At 41.2% G+C, this 16,022-nt stretch overlaps 1 protein-coding gene and 1 pseudogene across 11 annotated transcripts in view; one reads left to right on the forward strand and one right to left on the reverse strand.

Moving 5' to 3' along the window:
* The window catches only part of RALGPS2 (Ral GEF with PH domain and SH3 binding motif 2), a 204,131-nt gene that overhangs the window by 13,052 nt on the left and 175,057 nt on the right, over window positions 1-16,022 (forward strand). For 8 of the 11 annotated variants that reach the window (XM_005540098.4, XM_045393254.2, XM_074023844.1 and 5 more), the window contains exon 1: window positions 4,905-5,057. The exons of 1 other annotated variant lie outside the window; for it this stretch is intronic. The gene's annotated coding sequence lies outside the window, so the exon portion shown is untranslated. Of the gene's footprint in view, window positions 1-4,904; window positions 5,058-5,374; window positions 5,444-5,695; window positions 5,834-16,022 lie in introns of those variants that run through there. 2 more of the 11 variants (XM_045393246.2, XM_005540099.5) reach the window with 2 other exon arrangements.
* On the reverse strand, window positions 3,572-6,016 carry LOC135967563 (uncharacterized; annotated as a pseudogene).

Consider the following 16,022-nt stretch of genomic DNA (forward strand, 5'->3'; position numbering starts at 1 on the left):
GAAAGATCAATTATGAGGGCCACCAAATCCATTAGACTCAGAAGAATGCAGGAACATAGAAGGCTGTGATTACTTAGCGTATGGTGAAGAGTACCAAGTACAGTACTTGTTGGCTCCTGAAGATATCTTGGTACTATAGCTTTGTTTTTTATCTTTACCTATTCCTGAGGTAACTCTAGGCTATCAGAAATAGGTTCAGCTATACAGTTGGCCTTCCATGTCAATGGGTTCCACATCCATAGATGGAAAATATTAGGGAAAAAAATTAAAAATAACAATGCAACAATAAAAAATAATATAAATTTAAAAATATGGTTTAACAATGATTTACATAGCACTTACATTGTATTCGAGATTATGAGTAATCTAGAGATGATTTGAAGTATACGGGAGGATACGCACAGGTTATATGCAAATAACTCTGCCATTTTATGTATTTATTTTTTTTTGAGACAGAGTCTCGCTCTGTTGCCAGGCTGGAGTGCGGTGGTGCGATCTCGGCTCACTGCAATGTCTGCCTCCTGGGTTCAAGCGATTCTCCTGCCTCAGCCTCCCCAGTAGCTGGGACTACAGGTGCCCGCTACCATGCCCAGCTAATTTTTGTATTTTTAGTAGAGGCAGAGTTTCACCATGTTGGCCAGGCTGGTCTCGATTTCTTGATCTCGTGATCTGCCCACCTCGGCCTCTCAAAGTGCTGGGATTACAGGCATGAGCCACTGCACCTGGCCTACTCTGCCATTTTATATCAGGGACTTGAACATCCATGGATTTGGGTATCCTGGAAGTTCCTGTGGATACCAAGACAACTGTACTGTGTTTTATTACTTTAAGACAGAGTTGGTGATATTTCAGGAAAAATAAATAAAAATGGTTTAAATTGTTTCTAGTACTTCAAGATGAAAATCTGTTATTTAGAATATCTAATTATATCCAATCCCTTACTGCCCCCTTTCCTAATACTGTCAGATAAACAAGTCATTACTAAAACTATCTTTTTTTTTTTTGAGACGGAGTCTTGCTCTGTCGCCCAGGCTGGAGTGCAGTGGCACGATCTTGGCTCACTGCAAAGCTCTGCCTCCCAGGTTCAAGCGATTCTCCGAGTAGCTGGGACTACAGGCGCCCACCACCATGCCCAGTTAAATTTTTTTTTTTTTTTGTATTTTTAGTAGAGACAGGGTTTCACTATGTTAGCCAGGATGGTCTCAATCTCCTGACCTCGTGATCTGCCCGCCTTGGCCTCCCAAAGTGCTGGGATTACAGGCGTGAGTCACCGCTCCCGGCCTACTAAAACTATCTTTAAAGTTAATATTGAAAAGCATAAGTGTATGCAAACATTTATATACTTTCCGGCCTTTTGAAGAATTATTCTAGGAAAACATTAACGATTATTAAGCAAATAAATCCCTGCTGCTCAACACCCCACATAGAGTTGCCCTGTGAGATGCAACTTCACTGTAAATGTAAACTGTAAAATTAATATGCTGCTCAGATTTGAACGGACTGTTGATTATCTTTGTTGTTGGTATCTGGAGACTTGTGACGTATCTCTCTTGATTGGGAATTACGGCAGGCTCTCCTTCTACTGTAGTGTCAGTTTTCTGGAAAATGTCTGTCTAGCCCTTGGAAGTTCCCTTACGCGTCCTTTCCCACAAGGTGAATTTTGGGAATGCTAACTTTGACTATATTTTAAATTGTGATATCGTAAACACAACCAACACATTTCTTCAAAATGTCCAGCAACTATATATATTTGAAAAAAGAGATTAAAGGTTAGAGAAATAACAAAGGTATATGTTATTACTGAAATTCTTTTGGTTGTAATAGAATTAGGTATTACTGAAAAAATAAGCTTTCTTACCATGCCAGTTTGATTTTGTTTTGACAGCTGTAATGAATTGTGTTGTTGATTGGTTTATTGCAGTGGTGGTCTCTTTGAACTGTTTGTTCTATATCTAAATTAGTTCCTTGGCTTGCCCCTTGGAAATAATTTTGATGGATAGTAATAAAACTATTACATAATGGTGATTCCTCTGAAATGACTTTTAAGCATATTCAATTCTTATTGATTTCTATTTTACATAATGGCATTTCTATTTTATACATTAGTACTTTTTGTTATACTAAGACTTTGCATATTTCTTGTATTTTGGCAAAAGCAATTGGAATCCATAAAGCAATGCACAGAATTTAATTGTGATAAAAGTGCTCTGGTAAAGAAAATTTGGTGTGAAAAGCCACTGCTTTCATTTATCAATGAATGGGAAGGGACACTTATTTTATAAGAGAGATTGAGGACAAACTTTTTTCTATATTTTTTTCTATACATATATATTTTTTGAGAGGGAGTCTCGCTCTGTCGCCCAGGCTGGAGTGCAGTGGCCGGATCTCAGCTCACTGCAAGCTCCGCCTCCTGGATTTACACCATTCTCCTGCCTCAGCCTCCCGAGTAGCTGGGACTACAGGCGCCTGCCACCTTGCCCGGCTAGATTTTTTGTATTTTTTAGTAGAGACGGGGTTTCACCGCGTTAGCCAGGATGGTCTTGATCTCCTGACCTCGTGATCCGCCCGTCTTGGCCTCCCAAAGTGCTGGGATTACAGGCTTGAGCCACTGTGCCCGGCCTTTTTCTATATTTTTATATACAACTTCTTTTATTCTTTTGAGGTAGGATCTCTGTCTGTTGCCCAGGCTGGAGTGTAGTGGCGCAATCTTGGCTCACTGCAACCTCTGCCTCCCGGGTTCAAGTGATTCCCCTGCCTCAGCCTCCTGAATAGCTGGAATTACAGGCGCCAACCACCAAGCCCGGCTAATTTTTTTGTATTTTTAGTAGAGACCAGCTTCACCATGTTGGTCAGGCTGGGCTCGAACTCCTGACCTCAGGTGATCCACCCGCCTCAGCCTCCCAAAGTGTTGGGCTTACAAGTGTGAGCCATCATGCCCGGCCTATATACAAATTCTTAATCTTACCAAGTTCACAAATTTGAACTTAACACAACTCTTAAGGTTAATAAAAGTATTGTTTTATAAGTTATCAACGTGAGAAAGAGATTTGGGCTAATTATTCAAACTCGAATTCAGTAGGCATAAGAATTTAGTATATCCATGGCCTTGCTCATGAGTCACATGGTTTTTTCTTTTCAAAGTCCAAGTGAAAACTTCACTGCTTTTACAATAAGCTGTGAAAATTATTGGCAGATGTAGGGACCCTGGCTTATTTATATCTATGAAACCCTAATTCAAGTTTCAAGTAATTGTATGACATTTAACAACATAAGAGTTCCATTCCTCAGTTTTCCTATTTCTCAAGAGCACTTAATTATGTGTGATAATGGTATGTATGTTGTATGTATTATTGTTGGCATATAGCCAATAACATTTTCCTTAATCTCTTAGTCACACTTTTAAAAGACTAGACATTTACCCAACTCAATAACTGGAAGGGGTTTGTCCTCCAACAAACTGAAGTGCTAATTCAGTTTGTTGTTGTTTATTTGGGACTTGAAGCAACTAACATCTACGGGAATACTTTCTGTATACATAATGCATTTCCCTCCTTTTTACCAATCATCTTCCTTTTTCTTTTCTTTTTTGGACTCTTGTCATTTGAAATATTGGTGGCGGGGGAACGCTTTTTTTCTTCTTTTGATTGCTCTACTTCTTCTAGTGATTTCGTCATGATTCAAGACTTTCTTTGAAAGTAAAATGGAATAAAAATGAAACACTATGAACTTTGTTGCCTATCCTTGCTGTTTCTCTTTTTGACTTAACTTTGCGTTGGGGTGCTTTAAAGAAGTAAGCCTATTTGAGAGAAGGGGGTTGAAGGGCATTCTTGCTTCCCCAACTAGAGTAAAAGGGCTATGACACAAAGCAATCAAAGGAGGAAATAATTAGCATTCTTCAACGTTCAAGATTAATCAGTTCTGTTTAGCGGTTATTAAAGGGAGGAAAGAAACCAAATGGGAATAGTGAATTATTGGTCCTGAAATGTTTTACACTTAATGCTGGTACATAGTATTCTTTCCATATTCTACTGCACATTGCCTAGAGAAAGAACTGCAGATCATCAAATAATTATCCATTTCCAAATGGTCTAATGACAGCAGATACAAAGGCGGCTCACTTAAAACCTTCCGTTAACAGTCACTGCATCAAATGGTGCTAGTTTTAAGTAGGCCACCCATTTAGTACACTCTCTGAAACACCTTTCCGCCCAATTTCTGTCATTTGCCCCTTAAGTCAAGGGTAGGACCCTGCGTGACATCTACAAAGGCCTACTTCTAACACCTCCCGAATCTTAATGTGTGAGGATACTGATCACCATAATTTATGACCCTATCTAGGGCAGTGGGGTGACTCGCCACATCTGGAGCCCCCTCATTTGTCCGCAGTGATTTCTAAAAACACCGCTGGCGTGGGCTGAATATTTGATCTTTGGGCCAAGTGCTTCCAGACTTTGGCCTTAAAGGTGAAGAGCCGGGCGCTGAAGGCCACAGACATCACCGCGGATTTCACAGAGGGCCGCGTGCCGGGAGCGGGTGGCCAGGCGGTGGCGGACGCCCCACCTGTCCATCCTCCCACCCCTTCCCGCCCCCTTCTTTGGCCGGTGGGAGCCGCTTCTTTCAGCAGGCGCCGGGCGGTGGGGGTTGCGGCTGGCTGCGCGCGCTGCGGACACCGATCCCCGGCGGCAGTTGGGCTCCGCTGGGCCGAAAAGCTGCGGGCGGGAAGCGCGAGGTTAAGACCCTGACGGCTGCAGCGCTCAGGGGCCCCGCGAGCGCGCTCCGTTGGTGCGCGCGCGCGCGCGCGCGGCTCCGCCCCGCCCGCTTGGCGCGCGCCCTCGCCAGGTCCGCTCTCTTCCCCCACCCCTGGCGCGGACGGGGTGGTTCCAGCTCACTCTCCTCCCCCGAGCGGCGGCAGCAGCGGCGGCGGCGGCTGCGGGCGCTGAATGAGAGACGGTGACTGTTCGGGTCGGCGAGCGTTACTCTAGGCGGCGGCCGTGGCGGCGAAGCGTGAGGCCGGCGTCGTCTTTCCATCCTCTGAGGCGACAGCCGCGGCTGCACAGGTCGGTGGGCTCAGGCCGCGGGGCGATGCGGGGGAGGGAGGGAGGGTGGGTGCGCGGCGCCCCCCGGGCGGCGCGGGGAATGGCGGCGGCGGCGGCGCTGCGGAGTGTGGCTCTGCCGGCCGCGGGCCCCGGGGCTGCTCTCCCTGCGCGCAGGGAGCGGGTTGCGGAGCTGGGGCTGAGGTAGAGGGGCGCTGGGGGGCGCGCCTTCCTCGGTCGCGGGTTCTCAGAGTCGGAGCGGTTGTGGGGTCCCCGCTTGGGGGCGCCGTCCTGAAGCCGGGGGCGCGGCGACCCCTTGAACCCGCCTCGCTCTCCCTCTTGGGTGGCGGAAGCCCCCAGCCTCCACCCGCGCTGTTCTGACGCCCAGCGGCGCGTCAGCCTCCCTTCAGGTGAGCCGGATCCCGGACCTCGGAGCCAGGACCAGCAGAAGCCGGGCCACACCCCCTCCCCTGGCCCCGGCGGCTGCGCCCAGAAGCCTGGCCGCAGAGTTGGCTGCCCGCGAACCCGCGGACTCGCGGTCAGGGTGACCTGTTGCAGAGCGGCCCGCAGCCCAAGCTGCTCCGCCAGCCCCGGCCCCGGAGGGGCTGCGTCCTGCGCTGGCCTCGGGCCGGTCGCGCGGCCCGGGTGTGGGGCAGGGGCCGCAGCCTCAGGTCGGCTTGCTGTACAGCCAGGAACCGGGCTCTAGAAAAAAGGAGATTCGGAACGTATCTCATCAAACACTTGCAAAGCCGGGAGATCTATCTGCAAATATCCGGAATTCCATTGCAGTATCGGATTAGGTAGGCTCATAAACACCGTGCTTTGGAGGTGATTTGGAAGAAACGCGAGCCATGAGCGAGGAGCTAATTTCTGGAAAATAGCCGTAAACCTGTGCGGAGCGAATTATTCCCCCCCCCCAGCTCCCCCCCCCCGCCCAAGCTCTTTTCCTGTAGCTGTGTGTTTTGTAGACGCAGGCCAGTTTCAGTGTACGTGGGCGTGTTTGGGAAGAAGCTGCGAGCTGATAGGAGGTACCTAGTACAAATGTTAATTTGTTTGAGCTGGGAGGGGTAAGGGAGGAGGAAGAAAGGGCACTGATGTTAGCTGTGGAGGAGGGGCAATTGAAATACTAAATTTCTGTTAAAAAGAAAAAAAAAGCTCTAAAAGAAATACCTAATGCCTAGTGTGTATTTAAGACCATAAAGTAGAAACCTACAGGCAGCAGTTAATTGAGCTTTATCGTTTATGCTCCCTGGATTTTTTTTCCCCAGCACTTTAGTTGCTATAGAGAGCCTTGTTTTCTTACCAGTGTTTGTGAGTTGTCTTGGGTATTTTTCTGTATCGACCATTAGATAGATTCCTGTTCAGGTTTCTTTGAAGATGACCATCAGAATGTTAGGAAACTTTTCAGTCCGTGTTTGCAGAGTATTGCTGTTAGATCATAGCTTGCTTATAAAGCCTGTTCCACTCAATATAATTATGCTTGTACAAGTGCTATAGAACAAGTGCTATAGAATCGTACATATAAGTGTATTACTCTTACTGCTAAATATCTTACTTTAGAATTATGAGGAAACTTCCAGAACTAAATATCCAAACAGTATTATTTTAACAAAGATAACCTCTAACTCAAGCTTTGTAGGCATGAAGTTTATCATGTAGCTTCAAAGGTCTTTTTAGGCAGATCTAAATATCAAGATGTAAAGGCATTAATGCCATTTGGGATAAATAATTTCAGTGTATTTTAAGCCTAGTTCATTTTTTCTTTTTAAAATTCGGCATAGTTTTTAAACGGTAAGATGTACATTTTTTCCATTATATTCCACTTTTTTTTTTTTTTTTTTTTTTTCTTTTAAGGTAGATTCTCCTTATTTGGCTGAGGCTAGTCTCAAACTCCTGAGCTCAAGCGATCCTCCCGCTTCAGGCTCCCAAGGAGCTGGGACTACAGGCGTGAGCCACTGTGCCTTATTTCACTTTTCATTGAATTAAGGAATTTGACTTTTAGTAATACTTTGGGGCAGGACCCTGGAAATACTGTTTAGTTTGCCTAGATTTTTTTCAGATTGCAACATAAATTTGAAGATAACACTTGCATTTGTCAGGACACAACATGCTTTTCTAATATTTATATGTAATACTCGAAAGAATACAACAAATTTTCCTGAGAGAAAATATAACTGAAAAACTGGCTTTGTGAGTCAGATACATATGTGAGTAATATATTTGTGTGTGTGTTTTTAAATACCTGGTACGAGTCTTTTTATTACGTCATTAGAGTTGAGTGTAGTGAATGATGGCTATATAGGTGAAATTGTCCTATTGCAACTTAAAACACTTACGCTTTTTCCAGAGGCTCAGTTCATTCTGCACGTATTTATTGGGTACCTACTTGGTGCCAGTTAGTCCCCTAGAGGTTGGGGACACAACAGGGGAAGAGACAGGTCTGTGCCCTGATGGAGTTTAATAATAAGTGGGCAAAAATGTTAGTTTAAAAGTTTAAGAAGTAGAAACTCCTCTGATAACTTTTTGGTTAAGGATATTGTTTTTCTCTTTCTGAGGATAGTGGGAATTATTGCCTGGAGAACAAAAGCATTGACAAATATGCCTATGTTTATATACTTTGGGTTTCTGGTTACCAAGTATACCAAAGATAAATATTCTACCTGAAGTCAGATGATGCATAGTTTACATGTGGTTAGACAGCCTTATTCTTTTGGTTTATGTAGTTAAATGAAATGTTTGCTGAAAATATTCTCTCTTGGCACTTATTTATAAGGGAATCTAAATTTTTTTTTGGTCTAAAAATTTAAAATATCACCGTTTTCTTTCTGGCTGGCTATGAGTGAACCAATTCCTTGACAATCTGGTTTTCCAGAAATTTTTAAAATAACTTTTAAACCTTAAACTATTAATTGAAATTTATTTAATCAAATTTGTTTTCTTTTGTGAGTTAAACTTAAACCCATTTATTTTCTCCCAAAGCATGCTTTTTTTTTTTTTTTTTTTTTTTTTGCTGTGTAAAATAGACACATAGTTTGGGTTTACTTTTAATTTTAATGATACACGGTTTGAGAATAAGATATGTTGAAATGTATCCATTTTTTGAATATGAGATATTGTGTAATGCCTGTATTTGGAATAAAATTGTCACTTTAATCTGACTACTTTTTTTTAAGTTGATTTTCAATGAAAGATAATTCAAATAGCTTGAAACTACCCCAGCCTGAGGTTCCTTGGAGAGGAAAATGAATGTATTGCATTACCCTATAAATTGTTTCTTTAAATGTGTCTTAAATTTCCTGTTGTTTCCTTTTTAGTGAGAGAATAAAGATTGGGTGTGATAAATTTTAGTACCGTGGAATTAATGTGGAATCTTTTTTGATTTAATGTCTTGAGCTTTTGATTTAGGAAAACTTTTAACTACATAATAGAAATAAAACACTGGAATTTAAAATGTGTTACATTTACCTATTCTATGGAAAGAAAAAAGTTTGAATATAAATTTACATAGTTACTTTACTAAGTACCTAGTTAGGGATATGGGAAGGATCTATATAGACATACAGATATGTGGATATAGCAGTGTTCATATGACTTAGCTTGAGGAGGCTTGGCAGTTTATTTCATTACAGAGAAACTTTTGGTTCTGGCTTTTGAATAATACATTATTTTGGAGTGTGAAAGACTTGAATCTCTCATCTTGAATTTAATTGATAGTTTTCTGTTATTTCACTTACATGACCTTTTTTTTTTTCAGAACAGATTTTCTTTAGTTTGATTTCCTTTTGTTGTTCTGGAAGAAGTCTTTTCTGAAAACCGTATTAAATAGCATCCCCCATCGTACTCTGTGCCTTTGCCTTGCTTTATTTATTTATTTTTACATCATTGCTTTATCTGACATTAGAACATACATTTGTTTATTATCTGCCTCCCTCTCTGATTGTAAGCTTCATGAGAGCAAGGGCTTATTTTGTCCACTGTTGTCTTCCTAGCACCTAGAAAAGTATCTGACACATAGTGATGCTCAGATATTTGTGGGGTATTAATTGTTATGAATAACAAAGGACCCCTGGTTTTGTTCCCTTTTTTAAAAAAATTAATATTTGACTTATACAGCTGTGCAGTTAAAAAGAAAATTGTACTACAAGGGTTATACAGGTTGAGCATCCCGAATCTAAAAATCTGAAATCCAAAATGTTAAACTTTTTGAGTGCCAGCATGACTCTCAAAGAAAATGTTCATTGGAGCATTTTGAGTTTTAAATATTTGGATTTGGGATGCCCAACTGGCAATGCAAGTCTTCCAAAATCTGACAAAATCTGAAATTCAACAAGATTTGAAATCTGAATTTTTCTGGCCCCAAGCCAGGTACTCAGATAACCTGTAATTAAAACTCCAGTCCTCTGTCTCATCTCTTTATGACTTTCCCTCCTGTGTCCTGCTCTCAGAGCATCCATAGGTGCTTCTTCTGATATTTATTTACATAACTTAAAAATGATATACTTTTACTGTTTGTTTTTCAATTTCATTTATTTATTTTTTGAGATGGAGTATTGCTCTGTCGCCCAGGCTGAAGTGCAGTGGCATGATCTTGGCATACTGCAGCCTCCGCTTCTTGGGTTCAACTGATTCTCCTGCCTCAGCTTCCCAGGTAGCTGAGATTACAGGCATGTGCCACCACGCCTGGCTAATTTTTGTATTTTTAGTAGAGATGGGGTTTCACCATGTTGGCCAGGCTGCGAACTCCTGACCTCAACTCTTGACCTGCTCTCCCCGGCCTCCCTACGTGCAGGGATTACAGGTGTGAGCCACCATGCCTGGCCCTGTTTTTCAATTTTAGATGTTATCTCTTGGCTTTCTTCTGTGGTAGATGAGTCTATGCTTTAGGATTCTTGTGCCACCTTGAAATTTCTTTCCCACTGTCTTCCAAATATAGTCATGCTTTTGATTAAATCAGTGTTTGTTTACATTATTATGACTTTGTAAATATGTTTACAGTGGAACCTTACAGTGTACTATGATTATATTTCTTGGAGTTGATTTTTTTCTTTTTATTTCTTAGTTTCCTATTTGTCTCTGATTTTTTTTCTACAAAGTGTCCCAATATCATCAAACACATCAGGTAATTAATTGACCACTCAGTTTTTTAAAAAAGAATGAAATTCTTCTTGAGCTCTCTTATCTTCTTGCTCAAATCTGCACTTTGCCCACCACTTATTCTGTGTAGCTATACTTGTGACTTCCCTTCATCATGATTCTGAGAATTCTTTTTTTTTTTTTTTTTTTTTGGAGACAGAGTTTTGCTCTTGTTGCCCAGGCTGGAGTGCAATGGCATGATCTCAGCTCACCACAACCTCTCCTTCCCGGGTTCAAGCAGTTCTCCTGCCTCAGCCTCACAAGTAGCTGGGGTTACAGGCATGCGCCACCACACCTGGCTAGTTTTGTATTTTTAGTAGAGACAGGTTTCTCCATGTTGGTCAGGCTGGTCTCGAACTCCCAACCTCCAGTGATTCACCCACCTCGGGCTCCCAGAGTGCTGGGATTGCAGGCGTGAGCCACTGCACCAGCTGATTCTGAGAATTCTTTTTGCCATTTTCTGTGTTGGAGCCTGTGATCTCTGGATCCATGTCCTCCACTTTCTTGATTTACTCCTTTGTTTTAGTGAAATGCATCCTTTGGTAACTTTCAAGAAAGAGTATATGAAGAGGTAAAATTTTTGAGATGTGTGTATTGCTGAAAATATTTTCCTTCTGCCTTGACACCTGGTTGATAATGTGGCAGGGATAGGTATAGAATTCCAAGGTAAAAATCATTTTCTCTCCAAATTTAACAGATGATTATAATTTTCTAGTTGTTTTGGTTTTTGTGTTTTTGAGACAGAGTCTCCTCTGTCCCCCAGGCTGGAGTGCAGTGATGTGATCTTGGCTCAGTGCACCCTCTGCCTCATGGGTTCAAGTGATCTTCCTGCCTCAGCCTCCCAGGTAGCTGGGATTACAAGCGTACGCCACCACACCAGGCTAATTTTTGTATTTTTAGTAGAGAGGGCATTTCACCATGTTGGCCAGACGAGTCTCAAACTCCTGACTCAAGTGATCCACCTACCTTGGCCTCTCAGAGTACTGGGATTACAGGTGTGAGCCACCATGTCTGGCCTGATTTTCTAGTTTGAAGTGGTTGTTGAAAAGTCTTATGCCATTCAAAATCTTCATGCTTCATACGTGATCTGGCCCTAAGATCTTTTGTCTTCAGTATGTCTGATATGTCCCTGATATTTTATGTATCTTGTAGGGATTTTACTTTATTTCTTCTGCACTGAATTTAGTGAGCACTTGCAACCAGCAGCGTTCATGATTATATGGAGAGGAGATATGATCTCGTTTAGAGGTCAGCAGACTTTTTCTTTGAAGGTTAGATAGTATTTTAGGCATTTTGGGCAATACAATCCATTACTGCTACTCAGCTTTGCTGTTGTCAAATGAAAGCAGACATAAGCAGTGTGGACTGTGGTTTGCTGACACCTGATCTTGTACAAGCAAAAGGATTAGCCTTTGCTTTACCAGGAGTAGCAAGAGTTACTATAGAAATAGGAGAAAAGACAAGTATATGGATAGACACATCATGGTGGTAGCTTGAGAACATTCTCATGAGTGTTTCAGTTTACCTTTGTGTATAGAGACCAAGCTCATCATCTGAGAGTAAGGAAGAATGGGAATAAGTATTAGAGGTTTGAGAAGGAATAATACATGACATAGCCATTTGTCAAAAAGTAAAAAAGTGAATAGAAGAGGTAGAGTATGATTGCCAGGCAGTAGTAAGGGCTCCCTTGAGATACATGATTCTGAATTTTTTGTTCCTGATTTTTTTTTTTTTTTTTTTTTTTTTTTTTGAGATGAAGTCTCACTCTGTTGCCTAGGCTGGAGTGCAGTGGTGTGATCTCAGCTCACTGCAACCTCTGCCTCCTGGGTTTAGGCAATTCTCCTGTCTCAGCCTCCCAAGTAGCTGGAACTACCGGCCCGTGCCACCACACTCAGCTAATTTTTTGTTTTTTAAGTAGAGACGGTTTTACCATGTTAGCCAGGATGGTCTTGATCTCCTGACCTCATGATCCGCCCGCGTTGGCCTCCCAAAGTGCTGGGATTACAGGTGTGAGCCACTGTGTTCAGCCACATTCCTGATTTTAATAGGAGTACCTTTAACGTTTCATCATTAATTATAATGCCTTAATATTAGTTTTGATAAATAACTTAAGACTTTTGGTAGATATGCTTTGTCATACTAGTTTTCTAAGAGTTTTTTTTTTTTTTTTTTTTTTTTTTTTTTTTTAAAAGAAAAGTGTTGAATTCTTCAGGTGCTTTTTCTTTGCAGGTAGAGATGATCATCTTTTCCATTAATCTGTTAATAGGATGTATTACATTAATAGATTATCTCCTGTTGAACCATCTTTGCATTCCTGAGTTAAACCATATTTAGCTGTGGTGCATTTTTTCACCCACACTGCTGAATTTGACTTGCTGGTGTCTTAGAGTTCTTTAAGATCTACATTTATCAGTGAGGTTTATATGGGTGTATTTTGAATTCAAAATTACGCTGACTTCATGAAATCAGTTGTGAAGCTTTCTTTTTTCCCCCCATTATCAGAAATAGTTCTGTAAATAGAGATTTCTTTGCTCCTTGAAGGAGCTATAGATTTAATATGAAAATTTCTAAAACAAGACATGGAAAATTATCTGTATGACCCTCTTGGAGGCAAAGGCTTTTTAAACCAGGATGCAAAAAGTACTAACCAGAAAAGACTGTATTTCGTTAAATAAGAACGTCTGTTCATTAAAGAATACTATTAAGAGGAAAAAAAGGCAAGTAGCACACTGGAAGAGGTGTTTGCAATACTTATATCTGTCAGAGGACTTGTATATAGAGTATATTTAAAAGTATGCAAATCAATACAAAAGAATTCAGACAACCCAGCTTTAAAACAAATGGGCGAAAGACTGGAACAGGCTTTTTAGAAAATGAATTGTTCAGATGGCCAAGGTTAAAAAGTACTGATACATAATTTTCAGAAAACTGTACATTAAAACTATAATATGATACCACTACATACCCACCAGAATGGTGTTAATTAAAAAATCTGAAATACAAAGTGTTGACAAGAATGTAGAGCATTTGGAACCTTTATACATTTCAAGTGGGTTTGAAAATTGGTGCAGCCACTTTGGAAAATTCTTTGGCAGCATTTGCCTAAAACTGTATCTGTATGTGCTCTGTGATACACCAATTTCATGTCTAGGCATAGACCTAATAGAAATCAGTATATATGTGCATCAGAAGAAAACATAGGGGTAAATCCTTATGACCTTGGAATAGGTGAAGGATTCTTATATATGACACCAAAAGCAGGAGCAACAAAGCAAACAAGAGGTAAATTGAACTTGAAAATTAAATTTTTTGTGCTCCAAAGGATGCCATCAAGAATGTGAAAAGACAATACACAGAATTGGAGAAAATATTTGCAAGTTGTATGTAACAAGAAACTTATAGTCAGAATGTATAAACGCTCTTATAACTCAGTAATAAAAAGACAACTCAGTTTAAAATCAGGCAAAGGAGCTGAATAGAAATTTCTCAAAGATAAACAAGTGGCCAATAAGCACATGAAAAGATGCTTGACGTTATTAGCTATCAGGAAAATGAAATCAAAACCACAGTGAGATACCACTTGACACCACTGGGCTGACTTGAATGAAAAAGTTAGATAATAAGTGTAGGCAAGGATATTAAGAAGTTGGGATCCTCATACACTCGTGGGAATGTAAATGGATGTAGCTTCTTTGGAAGACCATGAGGCATTTCTTCAAATGATTTAACATAGAGTTGCCATATGACCCAGTAGTTCCTCTCCTAGAACAGCAGATAGAGGTAGAAAACAGATTATTGTCTTAGGCCAGTAGCAGGGGTAAGGGGGTGGTAGCTAAAGGGCATGGATTTCTTTCTGAGATGATGAAAATGTTCTAAAATTGACTGTGTTGATGGTTGTACATCTGTGAATATGCTAGAAACCATTGACTTGTACATTTTCAATGGGTGAATTGTATGGTATGTGAATTATATCTCAGCAAAGCTGTTAAAGGTAGGAAAAATAATCAGTGATGTGACGGTGTTGCCATAATATTTGAGAAGAGCAAGATGAAGAGGGATATACCAAGTATTTGTATGAAGCAAATAACTCCGAAACCTTTATGTCTGTATGTGTTTAGACGATTTTGTAAGGTGGAAAATGTTGCACACTAAATGTAAATGTTCATTTTCTTTCTTTTTTATTTTTTTTTTTGAGACAGAGTCTCGCTCTGTCGCCCAGGCTGGAGTGCAGTGGCCGGATCTCAGCTCACTGCAAGCTCCGCCTCCCGGGTTTACGCCATTCTCCTGCCTCAGCCTCCCGAGTAGCTGGGACTACAGGCGCCTACCACCTCGCCCGGCTAGTTTTTTTTGTATTTTTTAGTAGAGACGGGGTTTCACCGTGTTAGCCAGGATGGTCTCGATCTCCTGACCTCGTGATTCGCCCGTCTCAGCCTCCCAAAGTGCTGGGATTACAGGCTTGAGCCACCGCGCCCGGCCATAAATGTTCATTTTCTTGTTGGTCTAAAATAGGGAGAGGGAGAGAAAAAAGGGAGAAAATAACTAAAGGAGTTGATTTATAAAAAAAAATAGCATGTATAGCAAGATCTCAGTTATGTAAACTATAAATGTTAAAAATGTTAAGAGTAGTTGTCTGTGTGGTGGGATAGCAGATCTTTTTTTCTTTATTTTTTCTAGTTGTTTGATCCTTTTTATTTTATTAATAGAAGTAGTTAAAATGAAATTAAGAGGCAATAAAATAAAAATAAGTTATGAAACCGCCAAAGCCATAGCAAACAGGGCATGTCCATAGCAACTTCGTCATCACTCCCAGTCTGTCAGCAACAACAAAAAAATGGGATAAATAATTTGTGGTATAGCCTTATAGTGTAACACTGTACAGTAGTGGAAAAGAATGAACTGTGGCTGTACTCAGCAAACATGGGTGAATATCACAGATAAAATGGTGAGCAAAAGAAACCAGACACAAAAGAGTATGTACTTCAGGAAGTCATACTGAAATTAGGATGCCTAATAGTAGATTAATTAATAGAATTAAAATAGTAGATTAATAATTAATAGAAGTAGTTATTTCATGTCTTCATTTACATAAAGTTTAGGGCAAGGTCAAACTCATGTGTGGTGATAGAAGCATGAGCATGGTGTTTAGGAGTTGGGGCTAGAAGGGTAAGAGGGACAACAAAGAGGAATCTTCTAGAGTGCTGGAAATGTCTATGTTTTCTTTTCTTTTCTTTTCTTTTTTTTTTTTTTTTTTTTGAGACTGTAGCCCGGGCTGGAGTGCAGTGGCGTGATCTCAGCTCACTGCAACCTCCGCCTCCCGGGTCAAGCAGTTCTCCTGCCTTAGCGTCCTGAGTAGTTGGGATTGTAGGCGTACGCCACCATGCCCAGCTTTTTTTTTTTTTTTTTGAGACGGAGTCTCGCTGTGTCGCCCAGGCTGGAGTGCAGTGGCGCGATCTCGGCTCACTGCAAGCTCCGCCTTCCGGGTTCACGCCATTCTCCTGCCTCAGCCTCCGAGTAGCTGGGACTACAGGCGCCTGCCACCATGCCCGGCTAGTTTTTTTTTTGTTTTTTTTTTGTTTTTTTTTGTATTTTTAGTAGAGACGGGGTTTCACCATGTTAGCCAGGATGGCCTCGATCTCCTGACCTCGTGATCCACCCACCTCGGCCTCCCAAAGTGCTGGGATTACAGGCTTGAGCCACCGCGCCCAGCCTTTTTTTTTTTTTTTTTAGTAGAGGCGGGGTTTTACCATATTTGATTGGTGGTTACGTGGGTGTCTACATGGTAAAATTCATCACACAGAATACCTTAGATATGTACATTATGTTTGTATGTCTCAAAAGTAAAACAAATGAAACCAT

The sequence above is a fragment of the Macaca fascicularis genome, chromosome 1 (genome assembly GCF_037993035.2).
Source record: "Macaca fascicularis isolate 582-1 chromosome 1, T2T-MFA8v1.1".
NCBI lineage: Eukaryota > Metazoa > Chordata > Mammalia > Primates > Cercopithecidae > Macaca > Macaca fascicularis.